Source organism: Meriones unguiculatus, chromosome 19 (assembly GCF_030254825.1).
Source record: "Meriones unguiculatus strain TT.TT164.6M chromosome 19, Bangor_MerUng_6.1, whole genome shotgun sequence".
In the NCBI taxonomy this organism is placed as follows: domain Eukaryota; kingdom Metazoa; phylum Chordata; class Mammalia; order Rodentia; family Muridae; genus Meriones; species Meriones unguiculatus.
This window is the reverse complement of record NC_083366.1, coordinates 58,630,241-58,646,971: the sequence shown is the minus strand read 5'-3', so window position 1 is coordinate 58,646,971 and position 16,731 is coordinate 58,630,241. Positions and strand designations below refer to the sequence as shown.

The window sequence follows — 16,731 nt, the reverse complement described above, 5'->3', positions numbered from 1 at the left end:
GACTAGAAAAAAAAAAACTTGAATGTAGCATGCAGCTCAAAGCTACTGTTTTATTTGTAATTGTGAACACCCAGGAAAGGGAAAAATAGGTAATATCTATAGGACTATAAGAAAACATATTGGTTTCCCCACATTTGATTCTTTTTAGTGACTTGGGTCAAGCTATATAGGGTTAATACTTCGCCCACTCTGGTTACTTTGTGGCCTCTCATGCAGCATGGTGGCTCACACCTGTAATCCCAGCACTGAAGAGGTAAGAAGATCAGGAGTTCAAGGCCAACTTCAACCACATAGCGAGGCTACAGGAGATCCTGTCTCAAAATAAGTAACAGCAACAGCAAGAGCAACTAAAAACAACCTGTATAAATATCCAACCTCTACATAGTTCCTTAGAGACTTTGCTATTAGACACACTTCTGATTTGTTATTATAAATAGCTCTGACATTCAAAGCACGTGTTGCTACACACACTGAATAACTCAGAGCTGCTGTGAGGAGCAGCATTCTTAAACAGCATCACTGGGGTACAACAGGGCTTACATGAGGAAGCTGGTCCTCATCTACTTTTGAAGCAAGTGGCAGGACCTCGTCAAACTCCAATCCTGTATCAGAAGACCATGTAAACCTTTGATGGTTCTCTTTAAGGTTTATTTATTTTAAAAGATTTATTTTGCTTTTAATTACCTGTGTGTACATGTACATAAGCATATGTGCACCTGTGAGTGCGTGTGCCCGTGGAGTCCAGCAGGGGGCGTCAGATCCCCTGGAGCTGGCGTTATTGACAGTGTGAAAAGCCTTCTGTCTGTGGTGGGAACTGAACGTGGGTGCCCCACGAGAGTGATACATGGTTTTAACTGCTGAGTTATCTCTCCAGCCCTTTTAGTTGTTTTTTGTTTTGTTTTGTTTGGTTTGGTTTGGTTTGGTTTGGTTTTTTTCTTCTTTGAGATATGGTCTAATGTAGCTCAGGGAGAACTTGAACTTGCTATGAAGCACACAGGCTGGCCTTGAACTCCTGATCCTCTTGACTCCACTTCTGAAGTCCTGGGATTGCCAATGTACATCATCGTACTTGGCATCGTTCTGTGGTTTATAAATGTGATTTCACATCCATGTTCAGCGAAACTCTTTAATTTAGGGGTTAGTGTGAGGTACAGGAGACAGAAACACAGGGGTCTCAATGAAGCTATCCATTTAAGCTTGCACACATTCCATTGTAATGGGTGTCATGTATCACACATGTATCTGTGGTCTGTTGTTCTGGGGAGATCATGGTTGATATTAATATCAGTTTGACTTCAATTGCACAATTATTGACAGTTTTTTTTTTCTTCTGTAATGTTTACCCTCAACATAGTGAGCTCAACAAAAGAAAAAAACATGAACTGGGAAGCGGCCACCCTTCTGGGGGTGTGCTCACTTCCTGTTTAAGAGAATGGCTGGTGTCTATTGCTCAACAGATGTTGGAAAGTCACTGGGAAGCATATCTTCAAGGAACTTCTCTCTGTTTCAGAAGAAATTTGTATACATGAGAAAGTTAGTGATCAATGCTGTCTCAGTGTGGGTTTTATAGCTGTGAAGAGACACCATGACCACGGCAGCTCTTATAAAGGAAACATCTAATTGGGGCTGGCTTACAATTTCAGAGGTTTAGTCCATTATCATCATGGTGGGAAGCATGGCAGTGTGCAGGCAGACATGGTGCTGGAGAACGAGCTGAGAGTTCTACATCTTGATCTGCAAGCAGCAGGAGACTGGACTCCACACTAGGTTGGAGCTTGACCATAGGAGACCTCAAAGCCCACCCTCACAGGGACACACTTCTTCCAACAAAATCACACCTACTCCAACAAGGCCACACCTCCTAATAGTGCCATTCCCATGGACCAAGCATTCACACACATGAGTCTATGGGGGCCATCCCTATTCAAGCCACCACAAATGCTAAGTCATATGGAATTAAGAGCTACAAGGTGGAGGCAAAGGTGTTTGGACTGTAAAAGAGGAGCCTAGAGCTGGCTGGAGACTTCCATAGACGGAGTCTCAGAACATGATTCATGGGTGAAGTGCATTTCTGAAGAAATTTAGTGCCGAGAGAGAGAGAGAGAGAGAGAGAGAGAGAGAGAGAGAGAGAACATTTGACACTAAATATGGAAAAGCCTGATCAAGGTATGAAGAAAGCAAAGACTGGGGATAGCTCCTCCCCCTTCTGTTGCTTCATATATTAAGACTTCATCCTTCAACCCCAGCCTGTAAGCTGTAAATTCATAGACTAGCCACTCACACTCCACGCCATCTGTTGAGGGAATGTTTTACTCTGTCATCTCTGGGGGGGGGGGGGAGAGAATTGTAGTACTTACTGAAGAGAGATGAAAACACTGAAAAGAAATGTGTTGCTTTTCTTCCTATCCCTTCACTTTCTTCCCGAATGACTTGGCTGGAAAGTATTAGAAGGGGCGGTGGGGGATGGGGTGGGGGTGAGGGTAGGGGCAGCGGGGGATGGGTGGGGGTGGGGACGGGGTGGAGGTAAAGGTCTTCTGTGCAGGACCAGAGAGTGAGATTTAGTGTACCAAAGCCATAAGAATTAGATGGGGCCTGCACATCAGGCAAGGCCAGGGACCAGTTCCCACAAGGTGGACCTGCACACACAGGTCCAAAATGTGTGTGTCGAAGCCCAAGTCAGATGAGGGAGACATCTGTATGTGGGATGTATGGGTCCATTTTGCTATAAGGGAATACCTGAGGCTGGGAAATTTTAAAGAACACACATTTACTTAGCTCGCGGTCCTGGAAGTCCAAGTGCGTGGTCTTGGCTTTTCTCTTCATTTCTGGGGTAGCTTTCTGGCTATACCTGAAAATGGTAGACAGTATAGGAGGAACACATATAGAAAGCCAGTTTTTCTCTTTGGACTAGAGCCCACTCTCAAAGGAACGAACCAGGATTCCATGATAACTTCTTGAATCCCTGCTAAGGGCATGAGCCCAGTGACATATTGACCTTTTACAAGACTCCACCTCTTAAACATTCCACCTTTCTGTAAAACCACCACATTAAGACCAGACTTCGAATACGTGGTCCTTTGGGGACCACACTTGTGCTATATCCAAACCAAAGCAAGGAGCAGGCATCAGAGCCTGGGAAGAGTTTCTTAGTTATGTGACTCCCACTATTGAACAACAACAATTTTTTTTAAATTCCTACCTCTATTTCAAACTTTCATAAGTTGATAGAATCTATCTCTCTATCTATCTATCTATCTATCTATCTATCCATCGATCATCCATCCATCTATCTACCTACCTACCTATCTATCTATCTCTATCTAAATATCCATATATATTGGTTTTTTTTCAAAACAGAGTTTCTCTGTGTAGTCCTAGTACTCACTCTTTAGAACAGGCTGGCCTTGAACTCAGAGATCCACCTGCCTCTGCCTCCCAAGTGCCAGGATTAAAAGCATGTGCCATCACTGCCTGGTTTTATGTATATTTTTTAAAAGCTCAGATTTACAAACCTTTAGAACTGCTTTTGGAGAGAGGATGAAATTATTCTGAGTATACAATATTCCACTTTCTTTGTTCTGGGAAAGAAAACCCACAGCTATCCAGACAGCCTCTGGGATTTCAGGAAATTTAATTGACCAGAATTCTCTATTCCATTCTGTGGAGTATTCTAGCTTTATACAAATTCATTGTACAAACATTGTACAAACATCTAGGAATCACTTGCTTTGTATTCCTAGTGGGGAAAGCACTGCAGGTTAGACCCACATTCTCGGTGTTTGGTGGCCTTGACAAAAGCTTTCATAACACATGTCATTTTTTTTTTTTTTTAGAGCCAATATTAATTACTTTTCTATTGTGCTAAAGCATGATGCCATACTAACTTACAGAAGAAAGAGTTTATTTGGGCTTAGCACTCCAGTTTAAGCTTACCTAACTTAAGGGTTAAGAGTCCATAATGGCAGAGCAGAGGCATGGCCACAAGCAGAAGGCATGGGCAGCAGGAACAAGAAGTTGAGAACTCACTTCCTGAACCACACGCATGAAGCAGAAAGAGTGAGCTGGGAGGTAGGGTGAGACCTTAAGTGCTCAACGCCCACTCCTAGAAATATACTTCCTCCCAAACCTCCTCAATCAGAGTCCTCAACTTAGGGACCAAGACTTTGGGGGCATTTCTTATTCAAATCACCATACAGCAAGCTCAGGGTCTCACATGTGCAAGGCAAGTGCTATGCCTCCAGCCTTGCAGTCTTTTTAAAGACATTAAAAAAATAAAAATGTGTTGTTTTCTATTTTATGAGTATGGGTGTTTTGCCTGCATTAATGCCAGAAAAGGGCATCAGAATCCCTCGACAAATTATAGACGTTTATGAGCTACCGTGTAGGTAGTGGGAGTTGAACTGTGTATGCTTGGCTGTCCTGGAACTCAGCATGTAGACCAAGTTAGCCTTGAACTCAGAGATCTATCTGCTTCTGCCTTCTGAATGCTGGTATTAATAATGTGTGCCACCACCACCCAGCTTTTTTTTTGGTCGGGTTTCATGTATGTCAACTGACTTCAGACTTGTTACTAGCTGAGGATGCTGTTGACTTCTGATACTCCTGCAATCACCCAACAAGGGCTTGCAGGCATTTACCACTGCGCCTGATTTGTGCAGTACTAGGAATCAAACTCAGGGCTTTGTGCATGCTAGACACACACTATCAATAGAACTACATTCTCCAACTCATAAGATTTGTTGATTGATTAACATATAATTCACATATTAATTTATTCATTTGATGTGGGCAATACAGTTATTTTTAGTATATTCGAGAGGTTATAGTACGACCAACACAACTCATTTACAGTCTCTACTGCAAAAGAAATCCCACGACCGCTTGCTTCTATTCCTTCCTCTCCCAGCCTCTGGCAACCACAAACCTACTTTCTATCTCTATAGGCTGCCTACCCTGGGGATTTCAAACATGAAAATCATGTGATCTTTCATGACGAGCACCCTTTGAAAATGGTATTATATTTCTAAAGTTCATCCAGGTTGTCACGTTTATCGGAACTTTGTTCCTGTACGTTGCTGTGTGATGCCCCATCGTGTGGTTATACAACCTTTGATTTATCCATTCCAGCCGGGACAGGCTTGGCGGTTGTCTCCTTTTGGGGTTACTGCGAAAACGCTGCTATGAATATGTTCAAGATGATATGTGGGCATATGTTTTCTCTTGGGCAGATACCTCGGAGTAGAATGAGTCATAAGTGTGTCTATGTTTAAGCCTTTGGGAAACTGGAGCTCAGACACTTGTTATGGGACCTTATGTAATCTTGCTTCCTAATCAAATCATGAAAAGGATCATTCTCAGGATGGAAAACAAAAGGCATTGTGTGAGTTAGAAAGACCTGGAATCACGATTTAAAAAAAAAAGAAAAAGGCTGCTCACATCACCAGGACGAGCTTAAGGAATACTACAAGGAGAACCCACTCTACAAGGGGCTTTGGTGTTAGTCAGTTGCTCGGATGACTCAGACTTCCCAGGATGAGGCAGGGAGCATCCCCAAATCCCTGGTCCTTGTTCTTCAGGATGGGGTGACATGTCTGGCATATCTGGGTTGTTTGTTTTACCCAAGGTAGGTAGAGACAAGCAACAACAGCTTTGGGCTCCTTGGTGGCCCAAGCAAACAGAAGACAGATCCAGGACGCCTGTAATTGGTTGGCATTTCCAGCTCTGGGAATTCAGAGCCTTCAGGCCACCCACTGGCGACCCACTGGCCAGCCCTGCCTCACACAGGTGTTTTGTTTGTCCTGTAGAGTCTTTATAATCGCTCTGATTTACGATTTCATGCCCGTTGGTCTGTTATTATTCTATGCTTAGTTCACTCCTACAGTGGTTGTCTGGGGTACTCGCACGCGCAATTCCTGTTTGAGAAGATGCCTTGGCCACATTGTTAGAGTGTCAGCAATTGTTAAACAGGAGAGCACCGCCTCCAGCAAAACAAACAGTCACGTGTTTGCACCGCAGCAACAAGAAGCGGCATACTTGTTCAGCATACTCAGAAAACAATAAGTGCATGTGACTTGTACCTAGTGAGTCAGTACTGACTGAGACAAGTCACGGAGGCACAGACAAACCTGTACTTGGCCGACAGAGTTGAGCAGGGCATACAGACCTCTGAACCAAACATGGCAGAGTCAGGGCGAAGAGTATGGGCATGGGCATAGCCTGGCTGTCTGAGTTTGCTTTCTGTTGCTGAATAAACAGGATGACCTAAAGCTGGTTTGGGGAGGAAAGGGTTATCTGGCTTACACTTCTGTGTTATAGTCCAGCCTTGAGGGAAGTCAAAGCAGGAAGCTGAAGGCAGGAACTGAAGCAGAGACCACAGAAGAACGCTTCTTACTGGCCCACTCTCCAGCTGAGGTTCAATGGCCTTTCTTACACAGCTCCAAGTTTTCTAGCCTGAGGAACATGCCTAAGGCCCACAGTGGGCTGGGCCACCGTACATCAACTAGAAATCAAGAAAAATGCCCCACGGACATGCCCACAGGCCAACCTGAGGGTGATTCCTCAGTTGAGAGTCCCTCTTGTCAGGTGTGTGAAGTTGACAGCCAAGATGAGCCATCACACACAGTTACAGACTTGGGGTCATTTTAAAATCTGGATTTTAAAAGCCGGTTCCTAGATGAAAATGTGAACATATTTGCTGGGTATGTTTCCCCAATATGAGTGGCAAGACTCATGAAATTCCAAGTCCATTCAGTAATATTTATGTCTCCTTTTATTCCTTTTTATTTCTCTCTCAGATATTTCTTTTAAAAAAAAAGATTTATTTATTATTTACAAAACATTCTGCCTGCACACAGGATCTTATTATAGATGGTTATGAGCCACCATGTGGTTGTTGTGAATTGAACTCAGGACCTTTGGAAGAGCAGTGAGTGTTCTTAAATTCCGAGCCATCTCTCCAGCCCCCCAGATATTTCTTAAGCAGTCGTACTCTTTGAGATGAAACTAGAAATCAGCCACAGAATTAAAAAAAAAATGTCGAAAGCAGGAGGCAGGTAGCTCTTTGAAGGTCCTGGTGTTCTGAGCAGTGCCCACCTGAAGGCTTCTGGGAGTGCTGGTTGCCAGTGGCTCCTCAGCCACACATACAGAATGTTGTTCCACAGTGGGAGTGATACGGCTTGCAGCTAAGGAGTAATTAGTACAGGTTATAAGGCTTTGAGCTCTTACTCAGGGAGCAGAGACAATTATGTGACATGTGTGTGCTCATGAGCTCCCTAGGGGCGGCTGGAGGCGGACTTCCTGAGTGTTCCTCTCGGCCTGGCCACACTCCTCCCCACACCTCTCTCCTGCTTCCTTTCCCTTCAGGTGAATCTGGGAGACCTCTCTCAACTGTGGCAGACTCTGGTGTTCTAGAAAGCAGGCCTCAAACACCTGGCAGCACAGGACGAGATCCTGATGAAGCTGGTTTGTAAGTGGGTAGGTGTGGCGTGAGGCGTCTAATGGTTCAGAGGTAACAGCGTGAGCTTCAGCCACGGCGGCCTTCTAATGGTATCCTGAAAGATCGTTTATGGCTAGTAGGACATCCCAGCTCACATCTCAATCCAAAAATTACTTTGCCACTAGCCCAGATACTTATATAACCTGTCTCTCTACTGAGATGTGGAGGAGCTGGGAGGGAGGGAGACGGAAGGAAGGAGGGAGGGAGGAAAGGAGGAAGAATGTTATGAGGAGTAAGAAAACTTGATCTGCCTTATCAAGCTACATAATTTATGCAGCACACTGAGCTCCGTGTCTTAAAGAAAAGTATGTTTAAATTAAAACCATTACAATTACGATTCTTTTCTCTTTTTGTTTTTTTAAGACAGGGTTTCTCTGTGTAGCCCTGGCTGTCCTGAACCTCACTCTGTAGACTAGATCCACCTGCCTCTGCCCCCCTGAATGCTGGGGTTAAAGGTGAGTGCCATCATTGCCGGGCTAAAGGCATTACAATTCTGATGGGGGAAATAGGGCTATTGTTTCACTTTGCTTAATGTTCTCCCAACTCGTGCACCCTCCTCCCTGAGCCTACACAACATGTGTTATACTTGTCTGTATACTGGTTTTCCGTGCCTGCCTTAATAGATTACTGAAATGGAAGCCTTCACTGCCATAGTTCAAAAGACTTCCCAAATCAAGACATCACAGAGTTGTACTCACTCCAGCTCCAGAGGAAGAAACTGTTCTTTTGCCTCCTCTGGGTTGGGTGGCTGGAGCATTTATTAGCTATGGTCTGGTCTCTGTTTGCATCACCTTGACATGATCTTTTCATCTGTGTATGTGGTGGCTTGAAAGAGACCAGCCCCCAGGGGCTCATGTATCTGAATGCTTGTTCTGAAATTGGTGGAACTGTTCTGGGAAGGATTAGGTGGTGTGGCTTTGCTGGAGTAGGTGTGTCACTGTCGGGGGTGGGGGGATTTGGGGCTTCAAAAGCTAATGTCATTCCCAGTTAGCTCTCTGTGCTTCCTGATTATGGATTAGATGTGAGTCCTCAGCTACTGCTCTGGGGTCGGGTGTGCCTGCCTGCAGCCATGCTCCCTACCATGATGGTCTAATCCTCTGGAACTGTGAGCCTCACATTAAATGCTTTGTTTTATAAGTTGCCTGGTCCTGGGGTTTTGCTGCAGCAATAAAACAGTGACTAAGACAATGCATATCTTCTATTTTCTGTCTCAGAGTTCCTTCTGCTCCAGTTACAATAACACCTGCCATGGGATTTAGAGTCCACAGGACAATCCAGTATTGTCCCTTTTCTTTCTCTTTCTTTCTTTTTCTTTTCTTTCTCTTTATCTCTCCCTCTCTTTTCTTTTCTTTCCCCCCACCCCAAGACAGTGTTTCTCTGTGTAGCCTTGGCTGTCCTTGGCTACTCAATTTGTAGACCAGGCTGGCCTTGAACTCACAGAGATCTACCTGCCTCTGCCTCCCGGAATGATTGTTCCCTTTCAAGATCTGTAGCACAATCACATCCACTAGGCCCCTTGCCGTAGGCTCTAGACATTGGCTATGGACATTTGTTGGGGGACACGTCAAAGTGTGTATGTGTGTGTGTGTGTGTGTGTGTGTGTGTGTGTATGATGATGACACAAAGAGAAAAAGGGATTTGCATAATTGAAGAATAAAGTCAGGATGGGGGGGAGGGTGGAGAGATGACTCAGTAGATAAAGCACATGGGTGTAAGCACAAAGACCAGTGTTTGCATTCCTAGAACCCACATAAAAGCTGGGCAGGCCTGGTGGCCACATGTTTGTAATCCCACTGCTCAGGAACCAGAGATATGGGATGCCCTGGGCAAGCTCTTTAGTTGGAATAGCTGCGCTCCATGGTCAGTGAGCAGCCCTGCCTCAATAAAGAGGGATCAAGCCCACCTTCAGATGGTTACTTGCAAGCACATGTGGATACTCACACATGCATACATTCTCACACGATCACATCAACACACACATGCACACACCTGAGAGAGAGAGAATAGCCAGGAAGGTTGGCATGCCTGCCAAGTCTTGAGAAGTAAAAGAGGGTTCCTAAGTTTCAGTCTAGGCTACCCTGGAAGGGTGGTCCAAACAAAACCGTGGAACAAAACACGCTCACCCCCTCTCCTGGAAAATAACAAAAAAAACAAAAAACAAAACAAAAGAGTAGCCATGCTGTGGTGGTGTACACCTTTAATCCCAGGGGAGGGATTAACTCAGGAGGCAGAGGCAGGCAGCTCTCTGAGTTCCAGGCCAGCCTGGTCTACATAGTGAGTTCCTGAACAGCCAAGGCTACACAGAGAAACCCTGTCTAGAAAAAGGAAACAAACAAACAAACAAACAAACAAAAAAACTATAAAACTCCAAAACCTGATCAGGGCACACATGTATTCACACGGAACACCTATATTCTCACTAACCTTAGGAGCAATTCAGAATGTCCTTGACATAATTTTGCAGAGCACGGAGGGCCCCATGAGCACGGAGGATGGGTCAGTACATGGAAGCGCTCCTTGGTTGTTGAGTGGACTAGCCAGCCGTTTGACACCCAAGGCCAGTGTGACTCTGTGCCAGACTGTACCCTTCATATTGACTGAATTTTGTGGGGTGGCATAGGACTCAGTGAGACCTGGGGTTCTCATGAACGTCAAAGCCCCATGTGGAGCCAATTTACCCTCTCACATATTACCCATAGTTAGTTTCCATGTGGACTACGGTGAAGGGTGTATTGGAGGGACTATTGGGAGCAAGTGCTTCGGACCTTTAACTAGCTGATGTCTGTTTCTAAGTTAGATACCTGCAGCTGAAGCAGGAAAATGATTGAAATCTTTGCAAGAGCATTACCATTTTAAAGACGCAGATATTTTAGCATCTTTGAAATACTAAGGCTCAGAAAGCCCCACACATTGGTGTACGTACTTCTCCTTATGCATCTTGGAAGATGCTTAAAGGGAACAAACAAAAAATGTTAAAACCTTACCAAGCATAATTAGCCATAATGAAAGAAATGATTTCTGAAATGGTTTCACTAAATCACTTCAAATTGTGCTACTTCAAGCACAGGTTAATTTTGTGCCTTCTCTGAAGGCATCTTGACTTAAAAAAAAAAAAAAAGCATCAGTTATCTCCATGCTGCAAACAACATATAAAGAAACTTGAAGAGCTAATTTACATTACTCAAAATAATGGGTTAGGTTGGAGAATTCTTTTTCCTGTGATATTAGCCTGACAGATATCACATTTTGGGTTGTTTTGAGGCAGGTTAATAAGCAGGCAAGCTGACCTTGAACTTACTACCCTCTTGTCTCAGCCTCCCAAGTACTGAGATGATAGATATGCAGCCGCCACCACCTGGCTTTCCTGACACTTTTGCTTTATTAGAGCACTTTTCATACTGTGAAAAACTGATTGTGTAAGAAAAATTCTTTCCCTCAAATCACACACTTCTTGATGGAAAGTTATTTCAAAAATGGTGTTTTGTCCATCGGTGGCATGTAATCCCTGTACTCAAGAGGCTACTGCAGAAAGTCATGGTGAGTTAGAAGTAGTTAGTTTGAGGATCTGGGCTGCAGAGGGAGATCCTGTCTGAAAACCCCAAAGGAAAATGAAAGCAAAACAATGCATTATCCCCTAGGGTCTAGGATTGTAGCCCAGTGGTAGAACATAGACAAACCATTGGGTTCAATTTTCATGGACTCCAATCCACTAGACAATCTGTCTAGCATTGTGTGTTTCATCCAATTGGCTCCGAAGAGTTGATAAAAAACATGCAGGCCACTTTTTGGGCCAACCCACAGTGGGTAGGCAAGTAATAGCCCCATGATATCTGGCACTTTGGAGAGCTATTTATCATTGCCCTAAAGGACTATCATTTTCTCCTCTATTTCCCTACACTGTCTATTTTTGGCTCCTATGGCCCCTTTCCTGTGTCATCATTCCTAACTATGCCTTTGGCTGCTTGCACAAGGGAGCAGCCATTTAACTAACTATAGCACCTCCAAGGATGGCAGGTGCCTTTCCCTGGGGCTTCGAGACTTTCTGGGTCAGCCTTCTTTGTCTAGAATTTCACCATGAACTTGACCTTTGATCCAGAAGCACTAAGGGAGGAGATGTTTTTGCTTAATGTTCTCTGTTGCTGCTTAATTGGAATGCATTCTATGTATCAGCAGCAATCAACAGGAGGGGCATAAATATCAGTGTGGAAAAGAGGGTGTAACTTTTGCCAATTAAGAGAAAAGTCACAGGAGTTTGGAAAGAAAAAATCTTTTTAGAGGGAACTGAGAAGAAGGTTGAGCCTATATTAACTTATCAAATCATTATTAATGAAGATTATCTCATCCAAAATTGCAAATTTTTTTTGTCCAAAATCTTCGAGAACAGATGAATGAAACATGCAGTTTCCTCTTAAATAACTGGTTTTCCACATGGATTTTGTTTCATGAACACTGGGTTGTAATCACTAAAAAAATGTGATAGGAAGTAGCACATTTGTATTGTCCCATGCGACTCAGTAGAACCCTGGACCTCAGAAACCCTGTACTTTGGTGGGTGGGTGGCAATCACCAGCAGTGCCACTTTTGTGTTCTGTCCAAGACAACATGGCGATTTAGATGCAGAACCTTTCCTTTTCAGACCTTGGTCTATCTACCTAGAAGCATGTATTTCTAAAGAACAGAAGCTGGTTCTCAGTCCTGATTTCTCACAACATGGTGCCCTGACTGACATCAATATTGCCTGTAATTCCTCTTTCTTCCCTTCCTTACTCCCATACCCAACGCAGCCTTCCATGTGTATAACAGTTGCTTGATAAAACACAGACTGAAAACTAGCCCCAGCTTGGACCTCTTCTTGCTGGAGTTCACTACCCTGGGACAGCTAGTGGCATTTATTTTTATTTGCCACAGGCTAGCTGCAGAAGTATCCAAAACCTGTTTAGGTGTGTCTCGAGGTCATCCAGGGTAGGGGTGACGTATATATTGTGGGTAACAAACTGAACTTCTTGACCTCTGGGATTGTACTCCTAGTAGCCTGGTCTTTTATAATGACCCAGATCAGGTATCCCCAATCATATCCTGCAGTGTCCAGCTTGTTGTATATTTTTGTAAAAAAAAAAAAAAAAGTTTTACTGACATAGATCCACATCTATTTGTTGTCAGTGACTAACTTCATCCACAATGGTGAAATGGAGTAGTTTCAATGGATACATACGGTCCACATATGTACATGGTAGGTATGTACAAGTACATAGTTTATTGCAGATGAGGTTTATCAATCTCTGGTTTAGAATCTTTATGTGATAAGGTTAGAGCAAGTGCAGTCTCCTGGAGTCAAAGGAACTTGTCACAAATGTCAAAATTTGTTGTAAATGGCCCTAAGTCTTTCTGCTTGAATGTGAGCTGGCTTAGTGGTTTTCTTTTAGTAGACATTATGGCAAAAGTGATAACACGTCACCTCACCCTGGGTTTTGTCCTGGTGCTGTTGTCTTCTTGATTTGCCCACTTTGGTGAAACAAGCTCTGAGGGCCACTTCTGGCTTATCTAGCAATGATGTGGGGTCCTTAAAGCTCCTGGGAAACTGAATCCTGCCAGTGACCACATATGTGATCTCAGAAGCAGATCCTTCCTCAGTCAAGTCTAAAGATGACTCACAGCCACAGCTGACACACTTTGAATGCTTGAGATAGGGTCATTCAAACAGGGGATACAGGGAAGAGGTGACAGTTTGAACGAGAATGGCTCCCATAGGCTCTTATGTTTGAATACTTAACTGGTCCCCAGTTAGTGGAATTGTTTGAGGAGGATTAGGAGGTATGGCCTTATTGGAGGAAGTGTATCTCTGGGATTGGGCTTTGAGGTTTCAAAAACTCACACCAGGCCTACTCTCTCTCTCTCTCTCTCTCTCTCTCTCTCTCTCTCTCTCTCTCTCACTCTCTGCCTCCAACTTCCAGGTGTGAGCTCTCAGCTACTTCTCCATCACTATGCCTGTCTGCTGACATGCTTCCTGCAATGGTGATCATGGACTAACTCTTTAAAACTGTGAGTAAGCCTCTAATTAAATACTTTCTTTTATATGAGTTGCCTTGGTCATGTGTTTCTTCATAGCAATAGAACAATGACTTAGTCAGAAGAAACTTGCTCCACAGATACGTTTAATAATAATTTTTAAGTCACTAAGTTTGGGGGTGTTTGCTATGCAGCAACTGATAACTAATACAAACCCTAAACCCATATTATATACCTTGGCACACATTTTGTGACAGTTCTCACAGACATAATATGGAAGGATATATCATAGACATACATGAAGCTGGCTAGTGTCTGAACCTCTTTCCCTGTATTGAAGACCATCTATGTTAAGGGTCACTTACCCAGCAGGAAAGTATGTTCTCCACTACTTCATCTCAGACCAGAGTGAGAAAAGAAGGTGTCAGATACTCAATGGAGGAGGGACCCTGTGGACTCCAGCCGCTGCAGGGCTATCCTGGGCCGAAAGCATCAGTCAGCTGGCATTCCTATAACACTCAGTTTAAGCTGTCAGTCTCTGTCTATCTGTCATCGATGTCATAGGTATGGGATGTATGCTTGCCAACTCTGAATTGTGGATGAGGGTGTGGAGCTCAGAAGTTAGAGAACAGAGGACTGGTGTAATGGTGGCATTTGGGGGTGATTTCTGTGTCTATTCAGGGTCTGGGCCTACTTTTTTTTTTTTACCTTTGTCTCTCTTGTTGTCCAGATTGCCAGTCAATTTTGAAAACAATCTAATGGTTTCTATTAGGGTCTCTGTCTGCTGAGGACAGCCAGATTTGGCTCTTATTATTTGTTACTGAGAAACTCAGCAGGTGCGGATGAATAAAAATATTGTAGTAATATACGATAAGATGGAAAACTCCAGGCCCACAAAGGGTGAACAAGTTCATGGCTAATAGACTTTTACCAGTTGTCTATGTACAATTATAATAATTTGTAATAATTTATTTTTAATTATACATTTTAATTGTCTATCATTGAAACATTTTTATGACGTCCTTTCATGTCTTTTGATAATGATTTTGGACAGTGCTATAATTATTGGATGGCTTCTTTTCATTTAGTACATCATAGTCATTTTTTCTGTGTCGGTAAAACCACATTTTAAAAAGGCCATAAAACCTTTGTTTCAGCTTGTGCCTATACAAGCAGTCTCTAGGGAGTAAGTCTGAAATTGGCCTGAGATCCACTGACTAGTTTGAAAAGGATGGGGGAATGGTGCCTTTATCTAATTGCTTGGCTCTCTTTTGGCAGTTCCACTGCCAGAAAGGGAGGCTTTTAGAAAAAAAAAAATTAAACAAATATGGAATATGTGCTTCTGTAACCATAATCCCATTAAGTGGCTTATGAATAATTTCTTCAACTAGTCTCTTCACGTTGGGCATTTAATTTGCTTCCATACGTTCATCTACCATTAATATTTCCACACTTCGATTTTGTTGCCTGGCTTTTACTTTTTGTTATCTGCTTCTTTACTTAAGGTGTATGTGCATCTGTGTGTGTGCTCCCAAGCATAGAGAGAGGCTGGAGTAAGCTTCTGGTGTTTTCCCTCAGCAACTGTCCACTTTATTTTTTGAAACAGGACCTCTTACTGTCCTGGAACTTACCTTGTAGGTTAGATTTGCTGGTCATCAAGCCCCAGGGACCCTCGTCTCTGCCTCTTCACTGGGATTACAAGTGTGGGTCACCATGCCCTACTTTTTATGTAGGTATTGGGGCTTGAACTCAGGTCTTCATATTTGTACAGCAAGCCCTTTACCAACTGAGCCATCATCTTAGCCTGGTTTTTATATTTTGAACAGAGAAGCCAAAAGGTTACGGTTACCTTTGTGCTCATAAATATCCACCGAACAGCTATCACCAGTGTTCTCTACCTCTGCTGAGGTGAAAAAAGTGCCATTTTACAGTGTCCTCTCACATTTCATTAATCTTTTGAGGCTGACTGGAGGACATCCAGTTTCTCCAAGAAAAAGCTTCCAACAAGGTTTCAGAGAACTCTATTCCTTTAACAGTGCCGAGGATATGTAGGAAGTTCTAAGTGTGCTGACAGAAAAGGAGTATATTTCATGAGTAAAATCTTGAATATGAAGAGGCTTGGAGCCAATATGTTCCATCCTGGCAATCAACATGTAGAAAATGGCTTCCATTGAACTCTTTGCTACTTTAATATAAATGAAAGTTTTAGTGTGCTTTAAATTCAATGGCATCATGTACAAATGCTGTGACTTGAAGAATTCAGACCATAGGTTAGAGTTATGAGGATTTTTTAAAATTATTATTGAAGAACAATGGAGGGTCTAGTATAGCTAATTTAAGGTGGAAATTAATCGGAATGACTGCTAGTTTTAGCTAGGCGCTTTGACTTCGGGAGTCTTCCATTCAGTCTGACCCATCATGCTCTTCAAAAGCAAAACAACTAGTTCTCTAGTCAGTCAAACACTCTTCCATGCTTTTATGGCCCAATAATTGGCACTATATCGTCCCAGGAAGCCAATACAGTATCAGAATCTGTAGTACGTAGCTTACACGAGTGAAGCCCGATTTTTGCCGGCCTAGGAAAAGGGTAAGCTACACAAAGGGAGGTGGTGAAAACAGAATAGTAATGCTCTGCGGGGTCAGAGAGCAACACTTGGCAAATCGTGCCAAATGAGTTGACTCTACTGAGAATTGCAAAGTAGGAAGTCCCCTTCCCCCTTAAAAAACAAAAACAAAAACAAAAAAACTAAAAATACCCTCTGACCTCAGTAAATATTTCTATGTTAAAAAATGGGCATAATTCTCTGCTACCTAACAAAGAAGCCTATGATGAGAATTAATGAGCTTATAAAATGTTCTGACGTCTCCGGAAGCCCTTCCTAAATGCACAGGCCTTTGACTATCTGCCAGTCTCGGTTGGTATTTCTAACGTGGATTTTTCCCCCCATTAGGTTAACCCGGACTCATCATTAATTAATTAACGAGAGTCACTGTTTGAAGAGGAAGACTTCGCCTTCAGAAATGGCCCTTCATCGACCCGCTAGCATTGAGGCGTTAGGAGCCCCGGGCTCAGCTCCCTGCGGCCCAGCAGGGCTCGATTGCTCTCGCCTGGGCGCAACGCGAGCTCCCCGCGGCTGAGCTAACGGCGCGACTAGACAGGCAGCACCGTCAGCGCGCGCACCCGGCCCGCCCTCTCGCCTGGCCCCGCCCCCGCGCGCACCCGGCCCGCC

General features: G+C 43.6%; 1 long non-coding RNA gene across 1 annotated transcript in view; it reads left to right on the top strand.

The window, feature by feature from the left end:
- Positions 1 to 16,673, top strand: part of LOC132649334 (uncharacterized) — a 40,959-nt gene extending 24,286 nt beyond the window's left edge. Inside the window, exons 2-3 of the long non-coding RNA XR_009587747.1 lie at positions 13,447 to 13,534; positions 16,453 to 16,673. This is a non-coding gene — a long non-coding RNA (uncharacterized LOC132649334). The remainder of the gene's footprint in view (positions 1 to 13,446; positions 13,535 to 16,452) is intronic.
- Positions 16,674 to 16,731: the final 58 nt, after the last annotated feature.